General features: G+C 36.9%; 1 long non-coding RNA gene across 4 annotated transcripts in view; it reads right to left on the reverse strand.

The window, feature by feature from the left end:
- The window catches only part of LOC142053107 (uncharacterized), a 61315-nt gene extending 46778 nt beyond the window's left edge, over positions 1-14537 (reverse strand). For 2 of the 4 annotated variants that reach the window (XR_012659090.1, XR_012659093.1), the window contains exons 1-3: positions 14396-14537; positions 11734-11807; positions 3925-3973 (exon numbers count right to left, since the gene is read on the reverse strand). This is a non-coding gene — a long non-coding RNA (uncharacterized LOC142053107). Of the gene's footprint in view, positions 1-3924; positions 3974-10647; positions 10711-11733; positions 11808-12125; positions 12214-14395 lie in introns of those variants that run through there. The other 2 variants (XR_012659091.1, XR_012659092.1) reach the window with 2 other exon arrangements.
- Positions 14538-15152: the final 615 nt, after the last annotated feature.

The raw sequence follows: 15152 nt of genomic DNA on the forward strand, positions 1-15152 counted from the left end.
TCAAGACAAACAATATAAATATTTGCTAACTTCAGTGATATTCATTGCAGTGATATTCATCAGCTTAGCTCATCAATCATTGCACTCAAAATATATGCAAATACATGTATCTTCATAACTGACTAATATGCTTCTGGCCAGGATGCCTCACAGCAGTTCCATCTCCTTTTCACTTACTCACTAGACCCATGCTTACTATGATTAATATAATCTTGAATACCAAAATATGCTCATACTACAAAGACAGCATTGATAGAAAGGAAGCTACTTATTTCCATAAGTTTAAATCCAGAAATGAAATACACTTTTTTTAGGATTCTTTTGGTTTTACCAGTTTCTTTCTTCTGCAGTCTTCCATTAAAAAAGAAAATAAATATATCTATATACGTATGTATGTATAAACCTATTGACTTTGTTCCCTAGCAGTAAGTGTAAAGGTTTGGGCCCACTGGATGCAACATTTCACTTTTATATTCTTAAGGTTTTTATTCTTTTCTTTGTTGGACCTTTTTAATTTTTTTTTTAGTCTCCAACTTTCCATTTTAATATTTAATTTCTGTTTTAACATTTAATTTTCATTTTCTTTTAAGAAACAATTATAACTGATCCTGAATGACAGCTAACCTCTTAACCCTTTGATATAAGGTACTCACTACAATGTGGAAATATAATACAAATAGAAGTGATTTAGAATTTAAATCCTTTTCCAATGAACAGTTTGAGTTGCAAAAAGTATATAGAGCTATATTCTCCTGTACTTAAGCGTATTGCCAAAAGGTATAGAGCATTGATTGGGGAGGCTGATGTTAACAATCCTGTTGAAAATATAGTACCTAAAACGAGAACAGAACTTTTCAAACATTTTCCCATCAAACCCTGGATTTGCTTTACATTTACCTTGTTCCTTTATATTATGTCCAGAGCATTAACTGAAAATGCTTGCAGAAACCGTGCAGAAAATAAGTAAAATGTGCATATTTACACACACAAAAAAGTACTATATAATCAGCCCTTCTCACACTCCAGGTAGGTTTTGCCGACAATCACTTCTAACTGCAGTTATATGACTATACACATATAAATCCATGATTAGCACAGTTTGATGACTCCTGTGTATATTAGCTTCAGTTCAACACTGCTGGTTTGGACTGATCTTTGAAATAACTATGATCTTTTTTCCAAGGCCATCTTGTGTTTGTAAAGCTCTTGTGTGTGCTTTGACATAGAGGTACCTGTAGTTAAATAATTGATAGCGTTGTACATAAACTAATTTGTTTGATAAACTCAGGGGCCACAGAAATAATAGCTGATGTATTCTACTAATACCTACACTATTATACATGGTTATGTAAAACATTTTCACTGTCAGATACATTAATCTGTAACTGTATATGAAAGGTCACATTAAGGTGTCGCGGATGGAGTGAGAGTGGATTTCACTTATAAGAGAGAAGCAACAATATACTTTATTGAGCTAACAAAGTTCAATGGCAATGCAACAGTGGTTTAACAAGATTTGATAGCAATGTACATGTGATTATTTACTGTATAGAGAAGAGGGTCAGACAAAACTGTCAGGAAGACCCTCTCATTGAGTCATGAGGTTCAGAAAGGACCCCCTTGCTTTCTAAATTCCTCTCAGAGAGGAGTCTAAGTGTGGCTGGATCCAATCCTAGTCCCAGACTTGGTCAATGGTTTCTGTCTAAAGGATTATATACAAGCCATTGATCCTTTATATCACTCAGCTAGGATTTCAAAATTTAGCGTGCTATTAGTCTCTTACTGAGGATCTGTTGCAGCAAGGAATCTTTCAGTCTCGAGGAGTAACCTTGAGAGGCGGCCCTAGTCAAGGGGAGATCCTGGCGTGCAGCCCACTGCTGTGCAGGAGAGCTCAGTGGGCCCTGGGCTGTCCACAATTTATGGAGTAAGATGATTGACTTCTAGTCATATTTGCATATTCAGACATACTGTCATATCAGCAAGACACCTGGGTAGCTGTGTTAGACAGCCATTGGCTACTGTGTTGCCATCAATCTCCAAAGTCCAGCATAAACTGGATGCAGCCATCACAACCCCCACTGGTGGTTATTGCTTATACAAGGTGGGGGGGAGCACACCCCCACAGGTGTGCATGTCATGCTAAGCTGGAACATGTCAGTTGATAGTAGCTTAAAATTTATCAAGAGAGGTGAAGATTCTCAGTCTTATTTATTTGTATGGGGTAAAAATTAATTTCCAATACAGTTAGTGGTTAAATAGCATTCATTTTTAAACACATCTGTGTAACTTCAAAAATTATTATAGTGTAGTGTTACAGTCCCTTCCTCTATGGTAGCTGCCAACAGGAAGGTGTTATTCGAGAGTAGTAACTCTTTTCTAAGTTCACTTTGTGATTAATTTTTCTTAGGAAATAGTAAAACCCAATTAACAGGTCTTACTTTAAAGCCAATATTCCCTGTCACTCCTCCATTGCTCCCATTTAGGAGATTTTTCAGAAAACAGGTTCAACGACATGGGTCTTTTGCATAAATTATTGAGAATTTTTCACACAAAATAATTTCATATGCATTTTCAAAAAAATACCAGAAATCAGACCTCATATCTTTGCAGTGACATATGTATGACATATACTATTATGAAATCAAAAGGGGTGTTCAGGAGTGTCCACTCCAATAAGACCCTCTGGGAAGGAAAAGTAGCAATGGAGGGAGGGGTATGTGACCTTTTCTGACCTCTGCAACAACAGAAGACTGGCAGCTGCGTTGAGAAAACCCTGTAAGGAGACTTACTTTCTGTTCTTGACATAGCGCTGATAGAAGTGATGTAACAGACAATGAAAGCCTTGCACAGCATATTCAGCAGGTGGAAAATGACTGCTTGTATTTATACTGACAAAGGACTAGCTTTTGCCACATTGTTTTTACCTACAAACATGCATGTCAACATGCTTTGGGGCTAAAATAGGTTTGGCAAGAGTTTGTTTTTGCTTTACTGCAAGTACTCTTAAAGTTCTGGAATGATTTTCTTTTCTATTAATAACACAGTAAGTGAAAATGCATATCTTACAGAGCAAAATGTGGTGATTTCTAGCCTTGCATACAAGGTCAATGAATCTGTGGATATGCATATTTAAGCAACTTGGTCAACAATAATGGACAGTAATAGGCCCAAACCCAATATAATCCAGGATGTTCTAATGGGCAGGAGGGGAGGGATGAAGGATTTATAAAGTTCTGTCACAGGCAAAAAAGGAATACTATTTAGTCCATTAATCTTACTGACTTTTAAAAGAAACATTTTGAGCTGAAAGACAAACTACACTTTCCTCAGATGAGGAAAACTTGTTTTTCTGGTACCTCTCTGAACTGGTCAGGCTTCACTGCATTTCATTTTTACAACCTCATTTCTAATATGTTGATAGACAATCTATTTCTGTTCACAGTCTTAGTTAAGCACGTGCTTAGCCAGGCTTATCTGTACAGCTGTCTAGTCTCCAGGAAGGCAATAGTTCACTGATATAATTCCTTCCAGCTGAGGCTGGGCAGAATATTTTGCCCATTCTCACATCACGGTTTATAAGGTTCCTTCTTGAGGATGGATAAGGACCTTTTAACTGTCAACTGCGTTGAAAGTATGGTCATGTTCAAAGCAAATTGGTTACTGCAATTTGTTGAAGGGAATGCAGTAGAATTAAAAGAAATTTTATCTGAGTTAAGCACTTACATGTGCATCTAAGCTACCCAATCATTACAACCATCTTTACAGTCAACAAAATCCCATTCCACAATCAATTTACTTACTAATAGGGGCAGGGGTGGGGAAAGTGATTTGTTTTTTATATGAAACTCTAATGTATGAAGTAATATTTACTTTTCAGCTGAAGACTTCCAATAATGTACATGTTTTCTTTAAGCATTTGCTTACCCTGTTTTCTTTTGTAGTATTGGCTTCAAGGTCCATAACTAGGAAGCAACTATTAAACAGAACAAAAAGAACAATAATTAAAATTATGGTGATAAAAATTTTTAGCACAGAAATAACTCACCTTAACTCTAAAATAGGCTTGCAGTTGAAAACTGGACCTTGCTGAATCTAGGACTGAAATTAACCAAAACCAAAATCTTTGAAACATAACTCCTTATGACCTCAGGCTAAAAGTCCTGCTGAATATCAGGAGGGAAAATTTTACTGAACTGTAGATGGCTAATTACTCAGAAATCTACTGAGAGAGAGAAAAAGTACATCTCTCCACTTGAAGAGGAAAACCGTCACAGTTCCAAACAAGTGTTATTTCCCAGCTCAACATGGACAGAGTTTTTGGAACAGAGACAAACACAGGCAAAAGACTTTGCACTGCACCATGAAGAGGATCATTAAATGAACTGAATCCAACAATTAATTGCTGATTTGTGTTTCCATTTCCATTCGGGCTTGTGTGCTTAATTCAGCATGGGATAATAGCATGAACTCTTCATGTAGCAAGTGGGCACCTGAAGATGACCAAACTTAAAGCAGTCTCTTCATTACCTTCTTTTCATTATCTTTCTGTGTGTTAATCTAAAGGCATTTGGGACAGGAAGGGAAAAAATAAATCTCTACTTATACTGCCAGCATTTCCAAGAGTTACATGCTGACTTATTTTTTACAAGCTTCTCCCTAGAGAAAAATATTAAAAGCTTATCCTTCTCAAGTGCACAATACCATAAAACTTCCAGGGAGATCTGCCCCTCTTTTGCACTTTTTTTTCAGAATGAGAAAACAATTTGATCCTCATTTTAGTAGTATTTCATAGCACTGTAAAGCTCTGTCAGTCAGTTATAATGGAAACTATTAGGATGCCAAATGGAGGATTATCTTGTCTTGATTATGATCGCTGAAAGCAGCACGGGTAAAGGAAACTTTAAAAACCAAATACCCTGCTTTCTTTCAAAGACCCCAGTATCATTTAAGAAAGAAAATAAAACAAAACAAAAAGCTTTAGAAAGATAATTTTACATCTAGGTCATAACTGACCTAAGTTCTCCATAAAAAAGAAAGAAAATTTTATGTTATATAACACAATATTCTACAAGTTTATATGAACAACCCAATTATTTACCAAAGCAAGAGAGGAAATGAAGCTTGTATTTTTTAAGCTAATGCATTTTGTTTATTGTAATCTGAAAGCATTTGGAGGGAGCACTTTTGCATTATAGGAAATTTATTCTAGATTTGTTGGGATTGCAAAAAGCTTTATGCTGTTTATAAATATTTAGCACTTGACAATGATTACTGGCCTTTATCTAATGTACTCTGAGGACACAAGATTCTAAAGTGCCTGTTATCGTGCTGGAATACAGGTGGCTGGAAAATTAAAAGCAATGCACTGCTTGTAGTTTGTTCCAGTCATCCCAAAAATATAAACATGCAGCTGAGGTGCAGTATTACAGTCTAGTTCTCATTTTCTTCAAAATGAAAAAGAACTAAATACATTACAATAAATAAAACAAGCAAAAGATCATGATGAGTACCTTCTGCAAACCAAAGTCTTGCTATTCTGTGCTGCATTTTTTTTAGTCAACCCTTCAAAGCAAGAACAGCCTCATACGCTTTGATATAGAACTTACCAGTAAGACTTGGTCTGAAATGAGATTGCAAACATTCGAGTATAAATAACCAGTAGCATTCTAGTAACATTCTAGGATGAATAACCAGTGTTATGCTTCTAGAGTACTCTGAAATTGCAACTGGCTGGTAATTATAAAAACTAAGAAAGAGCTGTGTAAACTTGCTGAGATTCTTGCAAGATGAAAATATCCCTGCAAAAGAATTTAGGGAAATTACATTTGAATCAAAGAGGAGAGCCTGCGCTTGTTAATATTTTTGACTGATTTTACATAAAATCCTATCCTAAGATACAGAAATCTTTTCAGTTATAAATTCCTGTAGATCAGAGTTTGCAAACCTACTAGTAACGTTTAGGCTAATGTATGTTCTACATAACTATAGAAGTATAACAATTCTGTATAAGAACACTAAAGCATGTAATATAAGGATTCGACGAAATTGAAGAAAAGATAGAACTTGACTTTAATTGACTGAGCTGCCCATTTCTTCAGCAAGCTAGAGCATCCTGATATAAAACAATGCTAAATTTGCACAGTTAAGAACAGTGAAGAACAATCTATAAAAACATCATGTTAGTGGAAGAGATTCTTGAACATTATGTTGAAGGAGGTAAAAAAATGTTAAAGAAAGTGTCTTTTAGTCAGATCAGTATTTGCAGACGAGAATAGATTTTAAGCATTTGCTTCATCTACTGCGTATAGTCATAACTGAAGTAGAGATATTCACTTTAAAAACTCCCATGTACTATAACTAAGCATCAAATGGCATAGTCTGGGAAAAAGGCCAAAAAAAGTTTTACTTCCCACAAGAACAATTCTGGCATCCAAATTCTGAGGCAAACACAGAAAGATTATGCAATTCCTGTATAATTAATGAGAAATTTCTCCTAGTCTCTATGCAAAGAAAGGTGGAGGCACTGAAGAAAACTGAAGAAGCAAAAAATGGGAAACAACAGTCAGTTTAGAAATCCATATCAGTCTAGGAGTGAATAGCTCTCCTAATACTCTGTGATATTGATCATGTGAAAAACAATGCATTATGTCAGGAAAAGTCATCTCAGAGTAAGCATGCCAGATATTTTGAAAAGATAGAAAAGTATATTTCAAATGTTTTCGAATGTAGTCTGCGAACCACAAGAAAAATTGCAGTGTATTTTCATTACAGAGAAAGTGCAAAAAAAGAAAAAAATATTAATAAAGCCTACAGAGCAAATTTAGGACACTGACCCCATTTACAGAAAATTCCAATTTAGAGTTATGATTAAACTAAAATTAATCAGAAAATCAATTTCCCACCTAGCAATATGTATCACAGTTTTCAGAAAGTGTCCTCTATGCCTTATACCTAATGAAGAACTTTTACCTTGGCATGAAGTTCAACACTGTAAAGTAGTTCCTTCAAGCAAGAAGCTGCATCAGCCATACACAAAATCATCAGACAGTCATCCCAATGATGGCAGACTTTCTTGTACCATGAAATTCATATAACTGTATTCAGATGCACACACAAACTTATATATGAGTGGTAGTTATAGATCTACACATATATACATCTCTGTATATAGGGCTTCCATTAGGCTGCTTCATTGGTGGTGGCAGGGAGAGGCTCCAGCAGGGCCTCCAACCCTGGCAGCTGCTTCTGGCCGAGGCTCTGCCACAGGGCCCAGCCTGAGCTGTGGTGGCTGCCATGTCACAGCCTGCCTGCACCTCCTACCTGCTGGTCTGCACCCAGCTCTGTCCCCATCCCCAGGGAGGTGACCGATGCCAGGGGCTGAGGCTGCTCTGGCGGCCCCAGGCTGCCCTGTTCCTGGCTGGGGCAGTGGGACAGGCCTTGACTGCCAGGGCCTGCCCAGACTCACTGGGGAGCCCCCAGCAATTCCTGGAGAAGTTAAAAACTTGACATATCCATTTAATAGTTGTAATTCGAAATAGCCAGCTTCCTGAATGTAACTTCCCCCATTCACACTATCAGTTCTATAGGTCGCCACAGCTCCTCAACAAATAGCTCAAGATAAACGTAATTGTGGATGACACCAGAGCAATGGCAAGATCAGTGCTTGGAATATGAGCCCCCGGGACAAAGCCTTTCTGTACTCTGTAAAATCAAAGGACCATAATGACATTCTTTTTTGCCACAGTATTCACTGAGTCTCAAATCAAGCTGAAATACTCTTATTTAAACAAGGACACGGTATATCTAAACAAGTTTTATTACTGTCAACTGCAATGTGTGAGACTGGTGGTTAAACAAATATCTTGCCATTCCTTTCCAAAGAAAGAGGAAAATAGTAACACTCAATGGATATTAAATTCAGACAGGAAAGTAGAAAAGGGAGTGGTAAGGGAAACAAAAGCCTTGGTTTTGAAGGGTATTAATGACATAGTTTGGGGATAGGATGCACGCTCCTAATTCCAGGTTTTAAAGAAAAACTGTAATGAGAAAAATACTTGTCAACATATCAAGTTCCAATTCACTAGTGTTGTGTAAAAGAGAATGTACCAAATAAGGCTTCATCTTTTTACCCTTCTGCATATGTACAGTTTACTTGTTTTGTGTAGTTGTTGTCATGTCTAGTAATTGAACATATCTTCCTTATACAAGCTGTGAATGAACAATGGGAGAAGCTCTTCTGTCATCTGTGATTAATTTAGCTACTCACACAATGAAGGTATTTTTCCCTTTAGTCACACTGAAGTAATTGATTTATACCAGTAGAGTAAGCAGGAAGATGTGGCTTTATTTCAGTTGACTCCATTTTTAAAGGCCTTCAAGATAATTTTCATTTACTACATGGTTTACTTCATCAGAAAGTACCTCCAGAACAAAACACTCTCCATCAAATTATGTGTACAGTAATCTATAGTAACTAGAATTTGCACTATTTCTTTAAATTGCTGTAAAAGTAAAATAGTGAACTAAGAAGGTCACAACAAGAATTAGGGACTTCAGGATAGGGTTTTCAGTTGCAAAACTCCAAGATCAGGTTCTGAAGAAACATCTAATAGAGAAGTAATATTTCATAAAACTTCTTGAAAGTGACAACCTTCAGTGACATCTTTGCACTACCTCATGCTGTAGTAAAGACCCCATGCTTTAGAGACACACTGCAACTCATGCTAGCTATAACATTGACGAAGGAATAGGACTATCTTTAGAAAATCATACTATAGATTAGAATGTATTCACCCATATTAAAAAGACAAAAACAAACAAACAAACAAGAAAAAAACACCCAAAAATAAACCTTAGCTTGATCTATATTACATTCCTGTCTTTGTCCTAATTAATTCATGATAGTAAATGGAAGAACTGGGGCTTATTTAAATTTCCATTTTTCTCTTACTGTTCACTTTCAAGAAACCTATTGAATGTTTCTGGTCATGATTCAAGAAGCTGTACAAAAAGAAAAAAACACATTTTATGCATGATCTCATGCATAGCCAAAAGTTTGAGAAGGATGGCAGTTAATATTATGAATAACACTTTGGTTAAAAAGCCCATACTTTAAATGCCACATCTTAAAATATATGTCTAACAGACACTGCACTAAATGTTATTACACTATAATTAAACCAGTGCATATTGAGATTTTTATTCTCACTCCAGTCATTTATTAGTATGTTTTGTTATCCAGTAAAATCTCCATTAAGTTTAAAACTGAACAGTCATTTCCTAGTTTCAGAGTCATAACAATGTGTTAGAAATTACTATTTCAGTCTCTACCATTTCAGTTTCTTCAGATCTTCTGAGTTTAATGGTTACTCAAAGACTCATACTGCAGTCTCGTCCATGACATTTTAATTAACAAAATGCTGGAAGACTGGCCTTATATTGCTGTAAGTATGGTATGTATGGAATGGTGAGTGCTGTGATTTACCCATTTGTCTCAGCAAAATTAAACCCCTTGAAATGAAATCTGCTTCTAATGGAATCTCGCTGAGGTCAATTGATAGCATACCAAAAAAAAGAAAAGATAAAATTTTAAAATCCCTAGTCAATAAATGGATTTAGGGGCTCATAACTTGTATGTTACAAAATTAACAAAACCCCTTTAAAAAAAATTATGTTTCCAGGGACCTACCACAGGCACAACACCTAGAGAGGACTATGAAGAAGAGAAAGCCTCAGAGTCTCTCAGATTAAAGTTTACAGTAAAAAACACATCTCCATCTTCCAGTTCTTCACACCAAAAGGCAATAAAACACCTTTAAAAAGCGGCTCTGACACAGAGTACCCATTTGTTCTTTATAGAAAAAATTGAAAGACATATTCTGGAAGAATTATCTGATTTGTGGTCATGTGGGTACTTTCAAGAGAGCTAGACAATTGTCCAACAACATATTTTCAAATATTTTTTCAGTTTATTTCCCAATCAAGTAAATTTTTTTTTCTGGAACTACTTGTTTTCCACCCTAGTCTAGAATTTCTGGTGAACCAAAAGACAGACTTGATGGCTGTCTCACCTGATCACTGCCAGCTTTTAAGCATGGCTGTTTTCCCTTCTGAAACAGGAATTTTTCATATCTAGAACATATCGCCATCTACCAATATTTTAAAACAATAATAGCACATAGCATAACATTTCAACTGTTTAACAAATTTGTGAATGCGACCCCCTCAGAAACCACCTTCAGGGACAAAGGGGCTGAACAGAGCTGGTAGCTCTTTAAGGACATTTTTCTTAGAGCGCAAGAGCTCTTGATTCCAATAGATAAGAAATCAGGCAGGGAAGGCAGGAGACTGGCATGGCTCGGCAAGGACCTCCTGGTCAAAGTGAAGTGTAAGATGGAAATGCACAGGCAGTGGAACCAGGGATGTGTATCCTGGGAAGAATATTGGACATTTCCTCAATATGTAGGAATGGAATTGGGAAAGCTAAGTCACGGTTGGAGCTGAATTTGGTGAGGGATGGGAAGAACAACAAGAAGGGCTTCTACAGGTATGTCAGCTAGAAAAGGAAGGTTAAAGAAAGCGTATCCCTTTGGTAAACGAGACAGGAGACCTGGTGACAACAAACACGGAGAAGACAGATGTACTCACCAACATTTTTGGCCTCAGTTTTCAATGGTATTCTCAATTCCCACATCTCTCAAGTCCCTGAAACTAAGACAGGGACTAGGGGAATGAAGTCCCTCTCATTGTAGGGGTTGATCAGGTTCGAGACCACCTGAGGAACCTGAACATATATAAGTCCATGGGACCCGACAAGATGCATTCCAGGGTCCTGAGGGAATTGGCTGATGTAATGGCCAAGCCACTCTTCATTATATTTGAAAGTTTGTGGCAATAGGGCAAAGTCCCCAGTGACTGGAAAAAGGGAAATTTTGCACCCATTTTTAACAAGGGTAGAATGGAGGGGCCTGGAAACTACCTCACCTCTGTTCCCAACAACATCACTGAGCAGAAACTCATGGAAGACATGTCAAAGCATACAGAAGACAGGGAGGTAGGTGATTTGAGACAGCCAACATGGCTTCGCTAAAGGCAAATCCTGCCTGACCAACCTAGTGGCCTTCTGTGATGGAGTGACTGCATCAGTGGACAAAAGAAGAGCTACAGATGTTGTCTACCTAGACTTCTGTAAGGCCTTTGATATGGTCCCCCACAACATTCTTACCACTATATTGGAGAGATATGAGTTTGAAGGTTGGACTGTTAGGAACTGGATGGATGGATGCAGAGAAAGACTGGGATTGAGTGCACCCTCAGCAAGTTTGCAGATGACACCAAGCTGAGTGGTACAGTTGATTTCCTAGAGGGACGGGATGCCATCCAGAGGGACCTGGAAAAGCTTGAGAATTGGGCCCATGTGACCCTCATGAGGTTCAACAAGGCCAAGTGCAAAGTCCTGCACCTGTGTTGGAGCAAGCCCCAGTATCACTACAGACTGGGGGATGAAGAGAGCAGCCCTGCAGAGAAGGACTTGGGGATACGGGTGGATGAAAAACTGACAACGTGTGCTCTCAGCCCAGAAAGCCAATTCTATCCTGGGCTGCATCTAAAGGAGCATGGACAGCAGGTCAAGGGAGGTGATTCTGACCCTCTATTCTGCTCCGGTGAGACCCCACCTAGAGTACTGCATTCAGCTCTGGGGCCCCAGTACAAGAAAGACAGTAGTTTACTAACCTGACAGCTATTGTCTAATTCCTTTCCTCTGGAGATATTCAGTCAATGCTGAATGACACCAAGAATGGCCAGATCTGTAAAAAAAGGTAGCAGTTAGAAGACTATGTTGCTCAAAACCAGAACTCCACTATTTCTATGTAAATGTGACTTGTTCTTAAACACTATTGTACTGAAGTTACTTCAGCAATGAAAGAAGGAGATGTGAGGCATGTGGGCAGGGATGATGTATATGAAAAGAGAAATGTAGTGTAGAATACTGAACTGCTTTTAAAGTTTAAAGTTTTAAAGAACCATAATAAAGAAGACAAAGTACTACTACTAGGTTTGTTTGTTTTTTCTCCCGCCCCCCATTTAGAATATTTGAACTAGGAAGTTTATGGTTTCTTTCTGACCAGGCAAAGCTTTCTTTTCCAGTCTAATGCCTCTGAGTGTAGTTTTCCACTTGACAAAGTATGGCTACTCTGGAAAAAGACACTCCTGTCCAAATGTCTACTGGCTTTACAGCTGCTTAGAAGGCTGTTCCAAACCCTTTTGGACATGTTGAAGGAACCTCAATGAGAAATATGGCAATATCAATGTACTGAATCTGCAGTATTCCTTAAAATAACTGAATAGTCCTAACACAGTAAGCACTAATAAAGTAAATAGCAGTATGCCTGAAACAAAAGCTAGAAACAAATAACAGCTTGTAAATATTTGACAACTGGACTTACACAATTTTATTTGCAAGACTTCTGAACAAAAATGGGAACAGATCTACTCATTAACAATCACAAAAAGTGAAATTTCAGACAACTCCTACCTTTGTTTTTGTAAAGAAATAAAATTTTCTGTGACAGCACCATATTAAATGATTGATTAAAGGCAATCATTTACATTCCTTTTATATTTTCCCCTTGCTTACCAGACTTTGATCAAAAAAGTTACTTTTATTCTTGATAAGTTGGAATGCTTTTATAAACGCACACTCTCAAAAAGAAAACACACATGCATGCACACATTGAAAAATGAACAAAGCAAAAAGGGGAAAGATGGGTGCCATTTCACCTAGGAAAATTTCTGCTATTTTAATTTTTTTTCTCTACTTTCATTTCTTCTCCCTACAAACCAGGCAAAGGGTACTAAACTTTAGAAATGAGACATCCTTAAAAGAATTGAGCAGAAAGATGTTCCTGAAGGCCTGCCTTTTTTTAATGTCAGATTACTCAACAAAGTCCATGGACTTTGTCCTTAAATTTTTAACAGCATGCATAGGATTTCTTCTGTGAGACTTCAACTTAGACTATGGATATCCCTCAAGTGTTATGGAGCACAAATTACTTGAGTTCCTAGGAAGAGCATGCTGCAACTCACCTTTCAGTTAATCTGTTAAGGTCTCAAAAAAGAGAAAGCAAATACATTGCTTAAGAGGAAATGTTTCACTTTGCAAAACTGACATATCCTCTGCTGTGCCATCACTGTAACACTGCATGACCCTTTCAAGTGAGTAACACAGAGATGTTTCTTAAAAGCTTTTAAGACTGACCTTTACAACTTTTGATCATTTTAACAGTCAGACATACTACATTTCCAAATGTGACAGAAGTATCTGTAGCTTTATGAAAATAAGGGTCCAATTCCTAGGAAGTTCTTCAGGATTTGTACCAATCAAAGAATATAATTTTAATTCAAAATACACTTTTAATTATATTTGCCTAGAGCATTGCTCTTCTGACAAGCCTACAAACGAAAGCATCATACTTTTTCCTCCAGCCCATCCTCTCCCTTTCATAAAAGGAAGACTTTTGGCCAATTACTCTCCTGCAGGATAATTCTCAGATATTCTAAGCCTGCTGGGTTAACAGCAAATAATTCATGCAGGCTTCCAAGAAACCCACTACATTTTTCCCAGCAATACATTTCAACATAATGATTCAAATGAAGGGAAGGAGCTATGTCCTGTAAACTCCTACAAGATAATACATTACAAAAAAGTATACATGTTGGATTTACAGGTTTGGATGACTACGTTTAAATCCATATAACTGTCAAATGCAAGATGAGCATAATTGACCAAATATGTCAAGTTAGTCCTGACAATTCCACCTTTTAAAGGCTATTCTTCTATCTGATGTGGTTCAGAGAAAGAAGATAAATATATCAAAAAATTCCAAATCAAATATTACTGAGGTCAAGATTTTACGTGGAGATATATGAAAGAATAAATAAAATAGGGACATACATAGTCATAAATTAGTATATTAACTTCTAATTATAGTTTAATTTAAAATGCCCTACCCATTGCAAAATATTTTTTTTTATTTTAGCCCCTTAATTATGCTTACTTTTACTTTACACAGATAAAGAACTTCAGAAGATATAAAGTGATGAAGGATCAGGCCAGTTGGGCCCAATTATGTACTGTTCTATAGTACTTTTCCACAGTTCTGGCAATACAGAGTATGTTTAAACTAGGCCAGATAATATGGAGGAATATCTCAAGCATAAAAGGGTTATCCTCAACAGAATGACAGCTACACCTTTGCCTCTGTTTTTTAATCTTACCTCCATAAGAACAGGGGTAAAGTGAAGCCTGGCCCGAGAACTGTCAAATTCTGACTTCTAGTACTTATTTCACAGCAGATAAATTCAGATTATAAATAAAAAATTATCTGACTTTTACCTTTTTTAGTTACCACAAGGTGATCACAAGGACTTGAAGAAGCCAAAAGATTTCCAAGTAATAATAAAAATACAGTTTGTATGCAAGACTCCTGGTTTCAACAGCATCAGGAAATCAGTGTGGAGCTGGAAGTTATAGTGAGTTTACATCAGCCTGTTTCAGGACTTTGACCTTTAAAAAGGCTATCATTTCAAATTACTCAATATTCTCATTCACTACAGCTGTTTGCGATTATGTTCACTGCAAATAAGGAATACTAATGACGAACAATGCATACTGAGCATAGCAGAATGTATTTGTGTGATATGGAGGAAGGCAGTTAAGTATCTTACTTGATAAGTTTAATAAATAGGTTAGAACATATTAAATATGAACCAACAGTCTATTTCAAGAATACACGCACATGCAGCAGTTCCAGCAGTATGTATCTTTAAAATATAGTTAAAAATATATTTGATTAGAATGGAGAGAGGGATAAAAACTGAATTAAATACAGCAAAGCATGAACTAAACATAAAATAAACCTCTGGGATTTTACTCAAAACCAAAGAGAACAGGGAGGATGAGAAGTTAGTATCATGAGACAGCAGCGCCATGAAATACATCCCATGATGATACGATATGATACGATAATATATAGCAGGTGCAATTCAAAAAGCAAACAATCTGAGGATAAGGCAAAAGTCATCCCTAATAAGATACTTTCAGCTGCATTAAAGTGTGGAAAACAAGTCAGTGACCACAATTATGTACATAA

This window comes from Phalacrocorax aristotelis, chromosome 2 (genome assembly GCF_949628215.1).
Source record: "Phalacrocorax aristotelis chromosome 2, bGulAri2.1, whole genome shotgun sequence".
NCBI lineage: Eukaryota > Metazoa > Chordata > Aves > Suliformes > Phalacrocoracidae > Phalacrocorax > Phalacrocorax aristotelis.